The 13,646-nt window shown below is 42.3% G+C and overlaps 1 long non-coding RNA gene across 1 annotated transcript in view; it reads left to right on the top strand.

The window, feature by feature from the left end:
• Positions 1 to 4,943: 4,943 nt before the first annotated feature.
• Positions 4,944 to 13,646, top strand: part of LOC122124359 — a 17,324-nt gene continuing 8,621 nt past the window's right edge. Inside the window, exon 1 of the long non-coding RNA XR_006150524.1 lies at positions 4,944 to 5,028. This is a non-coding gene — a long non-coding RNA (uncharacterized LOC122124359). The remainder of the gene's footprint in view (positions 5,029 to 13,646) is intronic.

Raw genomic sequence — 13,646 nt, 5'->3', positions numbered from 1 at the left:
AGCACACTACCACTTGAGCCACAGTACCACTTCTGGTTTTCTGGTGGTTTATTGGAGCTAAGAGTCTCACAGACTTTACTGCCTGGGCTGTCTTTGATCCATCATCCTCAGATCTTAGCCTCCTTAGTAGCTAGGATTACAGGTGTGAGCCATTGGTGCCCAGCTACTTAACTATTTTTTATCTGTCATCTGTATTTATGTATGTATGTATGTATGGCTTTTCTATATCTATCATCATACATATTATGTCTGTATTAGAATTTGTGAAGCAGCTGCTATAAGTCATCCTAAATGTTTGACAGCTGTGTTACAGCTTAAAACAATAGCTTGCTTAATTTTTGTTATATACTCATGAAAATTAAACTGTAAATTGTAAGCACATTAAAAAGGATCAGTGCCACTCCTTCTATCATTCCCTCCCACCCACCTCCCCCATCTATCTTACCACCACTTAAAAGCACTACTAAAAAAATATCAACAAACAAAGTATTTATTAAATGAAGTGCTGAAAACTTTTAGCCTTGGAAGCTTTTAATGAGTTGCAGTGATTGAAAAAACAAAGTGTTCAAGCAGAGCCACATTGAGAACTAGCTGCAAAAAAGCAAGAGAAGTACTGCACCGTTAGATGATGAGTACTGATCCAATTTACAGGGTTTAGTGGTGAGATGCTAGACCATGCCAAACTTGTGGGGAGAATCTTTTGGTAGATCTTCCATATTTAAATGCATAAGTTGATATTTATTCTGGGTCATTGAAAAGGCCAATGAATTTTCAGCGCCTAAATCTAAATCACCTAAATAAACCTAAACGATTATTTCATTTGCATTCCAAAAATATTTATTAAGTAATGTTACTTAGAATAGGATGGAAGAATCGTGCCTGTGAAAATAGCTGGGTTGAAATATTTACACATTTCAATGATAAATCACTAAAATAGAATATTCTTTGTGGCAGAATTTTTCTGGGTGTTTATCAGGTACAACAATTGTGTACTGAATATTTTCTTACCTAAATTATTATGGTTGTCAGGAGACAGTTGGAGGCGTCAACAATTTTAAATGTATTAACCAAAAAAAAAACTTTGGGAAAGGTTACACATAATTTTGATAAAAATTGAATAAAAAAATCAGGGCCTGGGGGTGTGGCTCAGTTGGTAGATTGCTAGCCAATGAGCAAAAGCATCAGGTACTAAGTTCAAATTCTGGTCTGAGATTTGGAGGTCACTGTTTGAAGATAGCTCTGAACAGAAAAGTCTTCGGTGACTCAGTCTCCAAAATAACCCATAAAAGGCAGGGACAGGAATGTGGCTCAGGTGGATAGAGTGTCAGCTGATTAAACAAGCTGAACAAGGGTTCAAACTATGGTGCCGCCAAAAAATGATAACTATTTTACTGATGTTTCTATCTGATGTATGGTTTCGAGGCATCATCCGCCTATTAAATTCTATATGTTAATACTTGCTCTTGAATGATACTGTAATTTATGAAAAAGTCTGCAATTTCCTGTGCTGCTCTCTCTAGAACTGTGGAGAATTAATGATCTTCCTGAAATAGTCCCCCAAGAACTCAGCAGGTAGATGTTTCATCTCATTGTCTGCCGATTTCTGCAGACCTGTGAGAAACTGTGAGGTCCTCAGATTCAATATGTCAGCACACCTAACACCCTTGAGATGGCTTCTTTGCCACAGATAGTCCACCCAGGTCTAAAAATACAGCACTTGGAGCTGGCCCTGCTGTCCTAGACCTTCACTGTCTGGTCTTGCAGGAGGGGGGGAGAGAGGTGGGAGGGAGAGAGAGAGAGAGAGAGGAGAGGAGGGAGAAGAGAGGGGGAGGGAAGAGGGAGAGAGAGAGAGGGAGAGGGAGAGAGCCACATTAGTAGAATGTTCAGGGAAGGATCAGAGAAGAACCAAAGCAGGACTTTGGGAACCTCCACTGCCAGAACTCATGCTCTAGAGAAATCAAATGTAATGGAGAATTCCAGAGTTATAATTCACAATGTCAAGCAGTAAGATGAACCTCTCAAGATTGTGGAGTTTTTAATTATGATTACAAAACACTTTCATAGTGATCTCTTTTCTCCTCCCCTCTCCTTTCTTCTTCCCTTCTGCTTCTCTCTTCTCCCTTTCCCTCCCTTCACCTTCCTTTTACCCCTTCCTGTTGTGACACATTTATTTTTAACTGATTGCACAAAACATTGTACATATTAATAGGACACCATGTGGTATTTTATTGTATGTGTATATCGTATAAGCAGGGTAAACATATCTATCTTCTCAAATATTTTCTAGTAAAAACATTCAAGTTTTGGGGAACATATAGTATATTATTACTATTTACAGTTACCTTACAGTATATAACACCATCAATAACCCCTCTACTCTCTTCCCTTCCCCTCTGCCCCTCACTTCTTTTAGAGAAACTGCACTATAATTTGCACCCCCCCCCCCAGGGGGAGTGATTTTAGTGTTTACAATGTTTGGTTCATTTTAAAAGAATGATAAGACTTCCATAAAATCGTTGATCTGTTTTGTGAAGATGCTGGCAAGACCAAATCTATGTGGATGGTTCTGCGATACTCTGTGAAAAATGCAAAAAAAAAAATGATATGGCTGGACAATCAGCATATGGGAGATGACCCAGTGTTGTTTGTTCTTAGAAATAATGTGGTTTAAGTCAAAGTTGTTATACGTTAGGTTAAGAGAAAAGAAGTCCAGCATAAAGTCCCTTATGCACAGAGGAAATGACTATCCATTGCTGGAGATAATCATGCTGTCTGGTCTTAGTTAAATTGATGACTACAAGACTATATTGGCCAGCATTTCTATAACATAGCTTTAGTGAGTGTGCTTCACCACTCAGAGGAAGGATGATGCCATTAAAAACAAAGAAAACAATAACTGTTTGAACTTAAGTCTATTTTGTGTTGCTACGACAAATGTCCAAGATCAGGAACTTTGTAAAGAAGAGTTTTATTTAGTTCACTTAACCTTACTGAAATGAGCAAAGGACTTCATATTGCCAAAGAAGATATACAAATGAACAAGAGCTGGGCAAACAGGTGCACTAGCCATGAGTAAAGGCACTAGCAGAACTACAATGAGACACAAATGACAGCATTGCTTAACAAATGCAAATATAATCCCGTCATTCCGAGCCTAGAATCTTGCAGAGTCTGTTAACAACTCTTAGGAATAAGAGTTGTGTTCTTCAGCAGAGCAAACCTGACCTTTCACCATCTAGCTTGCCTATTTAATTATGTTTTTGTTTACTCATTCCCCCATTTGGAAAGAAAATGGAGAGTTTCTCTGTAGATCAGTGTGTCATTGATTGCTAACTTTCCCCATGTTTCCCCCTCAATGTGAAGTATGTCTGTCTTATTTTAGTAGCTTGCCCAAGGTACACATCATTTTCTGGAGTTCTTGGAGTCCTTCCCAAGAGTTTGAGAGGTGGGCCTTCATGGCTCTGCGGAACATGGCCTGGGTGACTTGATTTAACATAGGCCTTATGGAAAATGTCAGAGGGGGTTAAGATACCCCACCTGTTTTGCTGGATATCTATCTGAAGGGGCTTCTTGCAGGAGATTGGACAGAGGAAGACCAGGTGGTTTGTGAATGAAGTGGACAGAAAGTGATCAGGAATTGGAAAGTCTAGGAGTTTATTGCTTCTCTGAATAAGAGTGCTTTAGAAAGTTGGGTACTGGTTGCTCATGTCTATACTCAAGAGGCTACTCAAGAGGCTGAGATGTAGAGGTTCCTGATTTAAGGACAGCCTGGGATAAAAGTCTGTGAGATTTCATCTCCAAAATAACCAGCAAAAAGCAGGGCCGGAAGTATGGCTCAAGTGGTAGAACACCAACTGAGCAAGCACAAGACCCTGAGTTCAGACCCCAGTACCTCCAAAATTTTTTTTTTCCAGTTTTTGTTTTTATTTTTAAGCAACAGATACTCTTTGAGAATAAGTATTTTACTTAAAAGAATGAGTTTGGAGAGCATACTGGCTACTTTTGCAGCCTGGTTTATTTTTGACAAACCTTTTCTTACTGCATCATGTATTGTGGATTTGGCCTTAACAAAACCACCAATATATGTAGTAAAAAACAAAAAACAAAGAAATCAACTTTGTTCTAGAGAGATGGATGGCTGAGGCATGTTTGATTCTGGGAGGCATTGAATTTCTGGAGACTTCTAGAAGAGAAAGAAACCTATGTGATAGGATTAAAAGGAGGGAGTCTAGAAGAGATGGTCTGATGCCACAGGCAGCTTATTGTGTCCTACATGTGGGATGAGAGGGAAATCCGGAGCTTAGTGGAACTGATTTTGGAGACTCTGCTAAATGAAGCATGACATCAGTATGAGGTGATGGGACTTGTTCGGTTGAAGGCTGTGACAAATGGGGTTGTGAACAGGAGAAAAGGACTACGTATCTGCCGGTCTCTACATACAGTCCCAAGGTTCTGCTAGAAACTGAATTTGGTTCTGGAGCCTTACCAACTTCCAGTCCTCTGAGCCATCTTTTTAATCCCCAGAGGCGCCCAGGAGTTAAGCCCAGATACACCAATTGCCAAGTCCCTCATGGGAACGACTTGGACAAATAGGATTTTTTCGCTCTTGTTAGTTCATGTATAAACAGGAGTTGGGGGAGGGGGAAAGGAAGTGCTCAGTGGGGTGTGAAGGACACAGGGCTCCTGGTCCCTGCTGAGATTCCAGGAACCTCAGGAGACCGATGTGTCCTGAAATGTCTCAAATGACCACTACCCTCTCTCCCCGCCAAGTCACCTGGTTGCCTCTTGTTCTCTGTGGGTAGAATTCCATCACTTGTTACACAGTGGTTAACAAGGAAGTGTCTAGCTGGATACACAAGGGATTGAGCTTCGTTAATGATTCAGGGACTTGGTGAGAAAGGGGCCAGGTGGATGTCATTCCATTCAAATCTATGTGACAGTCTCTGAGGATGGGAGCAAGGGTCCCCATCTGTGAACACTGGACTTAGAGACGGCTTCCCTCTGGCTTTACATTATTATTCTGATTGGGTATGTATAGACATGTGCTGCGATTCTCAAGCCTTCCAGTCTTCTTTAATATCTCCCCCTTTTTTTTGTCAGTCAGGGGGCTTGAACCCAGGGCCTGGTAGTATCCCTGAACTCAAGGCTAGTACTCTACCATTTTGAGCCACAGCTCCACTTCCATTTTTCTGGTGGTTAATTGGAGATAAGAGCTTCATGGACTTTCCTGCTTGGGATTAGCTTTGAACCATGATCCTCTGATCCCAGCCTCCTAAGTAGCTAGGATTACAGGCATGAGCCACTAAGCACCAGGCAATATCTCCTTTTAGCATGGAAAAATTGCATGTGGACACCTGCATGTCTGTGATTTACTCTTCCTGCATATCTGCCAGTCTCATGAGTACTTGTTCTCTGCTGTTATGCTACCAGCTTTGAATATGGGACTTAGTCCTCTTTTTCTGAATCTCCTGAGTGCCACCACCACGGAGTTGCTGTGGGATAAGCTCTTGTTCAGTGCTCGGTTTGACATTCCAGTATGACAATTTCATGTTGACTGTTCTCAGCCCATGTTCACTGGCTATGGTGGACCGAATTCCTGTCCATCTAACCTATGTGTTAGCTCATCTGATCACGAGGATTCTTTTCCTGGACTCTTAGCATCTCCTGGCTACTGTTTCTCTTCTCATTCCCTCTCCTGATTATTTCTATTTTTGAGGGACTCTCACTATTCACAAAGCACTTGTTCTATTATGGGATTAGTTCTGCTTTTCTTGCTTCTTGTTGCATTCAAGAACTTTACCTCTTGCCAGCCACAGGCCTTTAAGGGCTTTTAGTATTCTCTCTCTCTCTCTCTTGATACTGGGTACTGAACTCAGAGCCTTCCACTGGTAGGTGAGCACTTACCACTTGAGCCATGCTTGTAGTTATTTTACTTTTACTTTTTTTTTCAGATAAGCTTCCAACAAAGATCTTCCCACCTACCTTGCACATACTGGGAATTACAGGTGTATGCTAACATGCTAGCATGCTCAGCTCTGGAGATAAATGTGTGTGTGTGTGTGTGTGTGTGTGTGTGTGTGTGTGTGTGTGTAAACTAAAGAAAACAAATCTCTGTGCTTCTGAATGAAAGTAGACAGCCTTCTACATAGCAGGAAATATGTAGTCAGTTATTTTATTATGGTTTTTCTCGGTCTCCTTGGTCTGTAATTAGAGCTAAGCAGAGGTTGTGTGTGGATGGAAGGGGGCTAGGAGGGTTCTTACTGAAAGCTGAGACCATTCGCTCACTGAGCTTGGCCATGTTTGTCCTTAGCAGTGCTCTGATGCTGACCTTGAACGCTGGCCTTGCTCTCTCCCAGGCTCCCAGTATGCTCCTGGCCCTCTAGTCTCTTGCCTCCCACGACCAGGGCTGCATAGCTGATCTATGTGGGAGGCAGGGTAGTATTATGACTTTCATAGGAATTCGCTGTGTCCTTGATAAACTCCTGGTGCTGAAGTTTAAGAGAGTTCCAGGTGGGAATAGAGCAAGATTAGGGATATTCCTGATTAATAGCCTCTCTAATTTTTTTTGGGGGGGCAGATCTTGAGAGGGGTCATTTGGGGAGGCAAGATGGCAGAATGGGGACAGCCTAGGCCAGCCTGGCTCTAAGACCAGGATTACAAGTGTGATGTGGGCCAGCAGGATGTGGGCCTCTATGGTCACAGCAACTGGCTTGATTTCCTAGGTGGCCTTTAGGGGATTCTGGGTTCTTATACAAGAGAAAAGGGTTCTTACCTCTAGTCCTGATTAAAGTTATAAAACAGAATTAGAGGCCATTGTAGCCTGGGAATCACTGAAGAAGGCCAGAAAAGAGATGCTAGGGTCTGCAATAGTTGCCCGTCAATGGGCTTGAAAAGAAGGGCATGCCAGGTCAACATGGCAGTGTAGAGAGGATTTGGTATTTGGCTGGAAACGGGAGACAGGAGAGGGAGAGGCGCTGCCTGCCTGAGGGCTGTGGGTAGCAGTGCCAGGGAGGTGGTGGGGGAGGGTTGGATCTGAGAATTTGTGCAAATACTACGTCTGCACGTATTGTGTTGTGCTGTGTGCATGTGTGTGCCTGTGTGTATGGTGGTGTCTTTGCCTAGTCCATGTACATTATGCTATGTTGTCAGTGTGCACAAGTTGCTTGTGTGATTTAATTTTAGCCTTTTAAGGCCAGACTTCTGGGAAGTGTGACTAGGGGAGGCTTAAGTTAGAGGAGCCTGCAGGCAGTGTCAGGGGCTGGGTTAAAGGCATGTACAGTGGGGTCTCTGTTGACCCAGACATTGACTCCCCAAACTAAGTCTCACCTGTTCGCATCTCTACTGCTGGGTGTTCCGATGCTTGCCTGCCTCTTCAGTCTCCTGAGTGTTATTGTCGGCTTAGGGCCTGGAGCTGTGAGGGTCCTCTCTGGAGACACAAACTTTTGAAATTGTGTGTTCCCATCACTGCCCACCCTTCCCCCGTTCCTCTGACCTTGGGGGAAATGAACTTCAGGGCAACTGTTAAGCCAAAGTAAATACTAAGCTGACCCCTGGGAAAACATTTGCCAAAGAGCAAAGTAAATTCCCTGCAGCAGGCAGCAAAAGCTGGGCCCGTGACTTAGAGGCCAGGTGAAGGACAGAGGAAGGAAAAGAAGGGAAGGGGAAGTCTTCTGGCAAGATGGCTTGAGCCCTGTGGGGGTTACTGAGGAGGGTCTACCTGCTGTGTAAGGACCAAGCCTGAGGTAGAGCTCACAGATTTCTTAGTGAAGCTTTTAGAATTGATAGTGCATTTGTCTCCCAAACAGTGTGAAAGAACCAAGAGAAAAGGAAAGGAAAGGAAATGAATAGGGTTGGGTATGCCACACCAGGCATCCATGAGAGACTGCATGAAATTTCCTTTCATTACTGAATATCGGTGCTCAAGGCTAGCGCTCTACCACTTGAGCCACAGTTCCACTTCTGGCTTTCTAGTGGTTAATTGGAGAGAAGAATCCCATGGATTTTCCTGCCTGGGCTGGCTTTGAACTACCATCCTCAGATCTTAATTTCCAGAGTAGCTGGGCTTACAGCCACCAGGGCCCAGCTAGAACATAGCTTTTAGTCTATTAAGCTTGCAGGAAGGAAGCAAGGAAGTTTTGTTGTTGTTGTTGTTGTTGGTCACAGGACTTGAACTCTGGGCCTGGGTGCTGTCCCTCAGCTCTTCAGCTCAAAGCTAGTGCTCTACCACTTGAACCACAGCGCCACTTCATTTTTTTTAGTGGTTTATTGGAGATAAGAGTCTTATGGAAGCTGGATGCCACAATCCTAGCTATTCAGGAGGCTGAGATCAGAGGATCACAGTTCAGAGCCAGCCAGGCAGAAAACTCCATGAGACTCTTTTTTTTGTTGTTGTTGTTGGTTGTGGGGCTTGAACTCTGGGCCTCAGCTCTTCAGCTCAAGGCTGGCACTCTACCACTTGAACTACAGTGCCACTTCTGTTTTTTCTGGTGGTTTATTGGAGATGGGAGTGTCACGGACTTTTCCTGCCTGGGTTGCCTTTGAACTGCCATCCTCAGATCTCAGCCTCCTGAGTAGCTAGCCTCCGGTGCCCAGCAAGCAAGCAATTTTCTATGGAGTGAAGATCCTCTGAAGGCTAGAGTGGTGAATAGTGAGCTGTTCTCTTATAGGTGTCTGAAGGCTGGACGTTCCCGCCTCAATCATATCTGTGCAAACATCCCCCTTCCATGATCTGTCTCTTCTCCAGCATCTAACTTCAGTAGAAGAGGGTGGAGCTTGTGATTGGTACTGTAATTGCCACATCTTTTCTGTGACTAGAGAAGATGGACAATCCCTTCATAATCCCTTCAAAGCTGACTCCAAGGCTTTGTCTTTTCCACATTCTTTTCTCTAGTATTTTCAAAGTTTTCCTTTCTTCTCCCTCGATGTTACACATTCTAGCCCTGTAGGCAGAAGTCAGGAAACTCTATAATTTTTTCCCCCCTAAAAACACCACGGTTGCCAGGTGCCCATGGCTCATGACTGTAATACTAGCTACTCTGGAGGCTGAGATCTGAGAATCACCGTTTGAAGACACCAACAAGGAGGAGTGTCCATGAAATTGTCATCTCCAATTAACCACCACAAAAGTCAGTGGACAGTGCCCAGGTCCTGAGTTCAAGTCCTAGACTCCCTGCCCCCCCCCAAACCCCATGTCAAATATCATACTTGTCCTAACAATGAGATGCTGATCTCTTCCTTGCCCTCCACCTTATACCAGGCTACCACTTCTAATAATTTTAAGTGATACAATGTAGCAAGCTCAAAATTTAGATGACTAGAGCTTGTGTTCTCCAGGGCAAGGAAGACTATGCTGCCTTCTGTCGAGAAAACCACCAAATGTCCCTGCCAAGGCTTCCTACACCAAACCTCAGGAATGTAATAAATAGAACGTAGAGATGTATCTAGGACATCACAGAATTCTTCTGACATAGTAATAGGATGGATGATGGCATGCTGGCAGGACAGCCTGTGAAGCAATACAGGGTGCTGCTGAGCTGGTGTTGATTTATTTCTTGCGGCATATAAATCATCCGAATGGATGGAAGAATATTTTGAAAAAAAAAAAAAAAAAAAGAACAGATGAATCACACGGTAAAAAGAATTCAGAAAGATGACTAAAACATGTTAAAACAGACCCTGGGATTCGGCTAATTTTAGAGCTAAAATTATAGCTAAGCTTTAAAGTAGTGTTTCTCAAAGTTTCCATGGTGAAGAATTACTTTTTTTTTTAAAAAAAGTTTTCAGTCTACTTCAGACCAGTATCTGTCTCCGCATACTTTCTTTTCCTATAAAAATGAAATAAAATGACCTACAAAGTACACACTCAAACGTTCTTTTATTAGCTTTTGGAGATATAAAATTACTCCATAAAATTGCTATAAAAGTTTCCAAATCCCCACTCTTGATTTGTTTGTGGACAGTAGAATTACGGTCCCCCAGGAAGCCCTGTCCCAGCCTGTGGAACTTCTGACTATGCTACCTTACATGGTCTAAAGAGTTGACAGGTATGATTAAGTAGCAGGAGACAGAAGGCTCATCTGGATTATCCGGGTGGGCCCAGTGCCCTAATTTAGGTCATCACAAGTGAAGGAGCTGTGAGAAGGGGAGCAGAGGGCAGAGTGAGGTGAGCCAAGGAAAGTGGAAAGCTCCAGAACCTGGAAAAGACCCATAGATTGTACTGTGGGCCCTCTGGAAGGAGTACAGCCCTGTTAGACACCTTGGTTTCTAGCTAAACTTTGACCTCCTTAATTTTATGCCCCTTCCTCCAAATTGCTTGTGGCTGTTTGTTACAGCATCAGTAGGGAACAAAAAGCACTGTACTTGCTTTACTGGGATCCAGGAGTAGATTATTTTTTACTGGTTTGAAAACCACATCTTAAGTAGTGCCAATTTAAAGAACATATAATTTGATGCTATTTGAATGATTCCAGGCTGTAATATAAGCCCCCAAATTAACTTCATGAGGCTTTTTAGAAAGTCATCTGAAACTAATAAAGGAAATATGAGAATTATAAAACTTGATTTAACACAGAGGCAAAAAACTAAAGCACCCTTATTACCAAATAAGATAGGCATTATATTAAAAAAAGAAGTCGAGTGAAAAAATAGGATATGTCAATAAGTGTCAGCACAATTCTATATAGAATGTCTTACTAAGAAGTATTTAAATGTGTTTTATCAGACTAGCAAATGAAAGGAGAAAGATCTTATTAATAGATTATCTCAATTTAATTGTGTCTCCAAATGTTATTATTGTATTCATGAGGAATTCTTAATTAAGCTCTAAGGAAAAAAAAAAAGAAGCCAGAAAACAACATGAAAAATCAGTAACAAACATTGTAATAATGTCAGAATATTGAAGTAATTGCAGTTACTATTAGGAAAATGTGGGGTGTAACATCTCCATTATTATTCAAAAATGTTTTGAAGGTCTCAACAAATACATTAAATCAAGAAAAGCAAATGATCAGGATTAGTATGAGAAAAAAGAAATTTATTTCATTTGCAGATGATAAGCTGATTAACCCATACATTTCTAGAAAAAAAATCCAAGGCAGTGTGCTAAAATAAACCTATGAAAGAGCCATACAAACCTTGGGAAACTGTTTGAATATATGACAAACACGTTAAAAAAAAAAGCGCTAATAGCTTTACCCTAAAGCTGAAAAAACAAAGCAAAACCAACAACCCAACAGAACCGGACAGGGAAAAATATTTTCTTTTCCCCCGAAATGGGGAAATGTGTGGAAATGGAGAGACCAACATTGTTGATCCAGATATTAAAACTCACATGGGAACTTCTACAATTAATTCGTTCACTCCACAAACGCTTTTTGAGCACTTAATATAGCATGGAGGAGAGGAGATACTATGCTAAGCACTGAGGCATTTTTTTAGGCTTGGGGAACACAGGAAAGAGAATGTTCATGGCAAAGTCCCCATCCTTAAGCAAGCAGATATGGCTGATGGAGTTGACTGAAGAGTCCCCATTACACTGGAGAACTCTTGTTAGAACTCAGTGAATACAATACTTACATACAAAGTGATGCAAAAACAACTTGCGTTCTTGTTCTTTTTCCCTTTTTCTTTTCTTCTGCCAGAATTAGAGCCTCATGCTCCCTCCCACTTGGCTTCCCTTGTACAAGGCTGATGTTCTGCTACTTGAGCCACAGCTTCAGGTTGGTTTTTGCTGGTTCATTGGAAAGTCTCATGGACTTTCCCCCGCCCCCCAAGCTGGCTTTGAACCTTAATCCTCACATCCCAGTGTCCTGAATAACTAGCATTACAGGAGTGAGTGAGTCAACAGTGTCTGACTCTTTCTTTCTCCTCTTCCTCTTCCTCCCCTCTCCTCCCCTTCCTCCCTCTCCCCCTCCTCCCTCTCCTCCCCCTCCCCCTCCCCTCCCTCTCCTCCCCCTTGCCCTCTTCCTCCCCTCCCCCTCCTCCTCCCCTCCCCCTCCTCCTCCCCTCCCCCTCCTCCTCCCTCTCCTCCTCCTCCTCCTCCTTTTTCTTCATTTCTCCTCCTCCTCCTTCTTCCACCTCCTCCTCCTCCTCCTCCTCCTTTTCTTCTTTTTGTATCATTAGGAATTGAATACTGGGCCTGTAGCATGCTAGGTAAGTGCTCAACCCCTTGAGTTATGCCTTCAAGACTTTTCTTTTTGTATTTTATTTTGAGATTGAATTTAGCTAATTTCTAGCAGCCAGCCTGGAACTCACCATTCTTCTGTCTCCCAAGTAGTTGAGATTACAGGTGTGCACCCCTCTGCTTGGCTTTTCAACTAGATGAAATAGTTTCATCTCTCACTTTATGTATATATTCCAGATAATCTAAAAAACTTAAAAAGAAAAACAAACACTTGGGTGAATATTTAGGAGAATATAAAATATAACGAGGTAGGAAAAAACCTTCCTAAGCAAAGGAGAAAAACCAATAGAAACAACAACAACAACAACAAAGTCCAAATGTAGTTGATTATGTAAAAATTCATATTGTTCATATCAAAAGATATTGTAAATACTAAAACACAGAACTCAGACCAGGAAGGCAGGGGATGTAGCTCAAAGTTAGATTGTTTGCCTAGCATGTACAAAGGTCCTGAGTTTCATCCCCTTGGTGGGCCGAGGAGGAAATAATGAAATAATTTTTTTTGGCTATGCAGATGATCTTTAGAAGGTTACTAGTTTCATTACCCCAGAAAGTTTTATAAAATGACAAGAAATGAAAAAGGATAACTACCCAATAGGTCAAGATTTTGGAAGACAAAATCCCTGAAGAGAAATACACATTGCCAACCAAAAATATTGGCCATTTTCTGTTCTTGTGGGGGAAGCACGCATGAAAGAGCTGGTGGAGAATCAGCCCTACACTCAGCTTAATAGCAAAGTGAGAAGCCTGCTCAACCTGAGCCCTGAGAAAGATGCGGAGAACGGGTGCCTATGTTCTGTCAGAGACTGCGGCTGCCCATAATCTCTGGCCAACAGAATCGGACAAATCTGATTAGAATGACAAATTCAAGAACTAGAGGCATGGCTCAAGTGGTATAGCAGTAACCTTGAGATAAAAACAAAAACAAAATAAGTAAAAGGAAGCCTAACGTAAGTAGATGGGTAGGATGGCAGTAGTGTGTAGATAACTGGCTGAGATCTCTGATCCTCTCTTCACTTCTTCTTTAGAAATAGGTTGGAAAAGTACAAGCCCAGCTAAAGGACTACACTTTTTCAGTCATCCTTGCAATTGGGCGCATAGCACGTGTACGCAGACACATCCATATGACCATTCTCTAATGTTATACAAGCTGCCATGCTGCGTGCCACTCAGGGATGTTTCCCCCCATAGGGCTCATCTACCTGGGCCAGGGCACCCTTTTCCCTCCCTGCTTTTTCTTCTTGATGCCAAGGACTTGGGCATGGAGCCCTAGAAGCTCTCGTAGGACTTTTAAAGGAGAAATGACTTTCTAAGAATGATGGAGCCAAGTTTGCTGAGGACAGTGGCATTTGGTCTCTTTCCTGGAGTGCTACCCTCCAGATTTCTTTGGCATGAGAGAACATGTCTTTTTTGTTTTGTTTTGTTCTGTTTTAAAAATCTATCCTTATTTTAGAATTCCTGCTTT

Source organism: Dipodomys spectabilis, unplaced genomic scaffold (genome assembly GCF_019054845.1).
Source record: "Dipodomys spectabilis isolate Male_0828 unplaced genomic scaffold, ASM1905484v1 ptg000234l, whole genome shotgun sequence".
Lineage (NCBI taxonomy): Eukaryota > Metazoa > Chordata > Mammalia > Rodentia > Heteromyidae > Dipodomys > Dipodomys spectabilis.
Note: the sequence above shows the minus strand (reverse complement) of the source record. Positions and strands in the feature narration are given on the sequence as shown.